The sequence below is a fragment of the Charadrius vociferus genome, unplaced genomic scaffold (assembly GCF_000708025.1).
Source record: "Charadrius vociferus isolate BGI_N301 unplaced genomic scaffold, ASM70802v2 scaffold138, whole genome shotgun sequence".
Lineage (NCBI taxonomy): Eukaryota > Metazoa > Chordata > Aves > Charadriiformes > Charadriidae > Charadrius > Charadrius vociferus.
The window spans coordinates 118,431-119,137 of record NW_009649728.1 but is presented as its reverse complement, the minus strand read 5'-3'; positions in this window follow the sequence as shown (position 1 = coordinate 119,137).

Sequence of the window (707 nt, the reverse complement as noted above, 5' to 3'; positions counted from 1 at the left end):
CGGTTCAGCCCACGGCAGCCCAGACACGGGCATGACATGCCCGCACAAGGCAGAGCCGTCACCTCGCCGGGACGACCCAAGGGGCCGGTTGGGCCATTAACCCCCCTGACAGCCGAGGGACCAGGACATTCAGGCACACGCAGAGAGGGACCTCCCGAGTCCCCGCTGTGGCACCCACGGGCACGGATGGACTTTCAGGACCGAAAAGTAGCAGCTGGAAACTTTCGCTGGGACGTTCTGCAGCCCCAAATGATCCTTTCTTGTGGTTCCCACACGTGAGCGCATGACAGGGGAGGTGTGCGTCCACGGGGACACGACTCCCTGGGATGCGCGCGCTCTGTCCGAGAGAGCGAGGAGGAGGGGACGCTCCCGAGCCCGGTGCCGGGACAAGAGGGAAGAACGTTGCCAGGATATCGCTGGTCGCCCTGGGCGAGGCTCAGCCAAGAGGGGCAGCGTATCCCACCTGACTTCCATGAGGCATACGCTCCCGAACCGGTATGGCGCATTTTGAAGAGGAAACGCTGGCCAAGGGCACAGCCAGCCTCGATGGTACCGGGCAAAGGCGCCTTCGGAGAAAGCGCTTCTGCGGTGCCGCTGGAACTACCGAACGCTCATCTCTCCCGAAAACCTCAGATCACCAACTGAACACGGAAATACCGGGGAGCCTCACTTAAGACACGTTCCTCAGTCCCAGCCGCAGTGCTCAC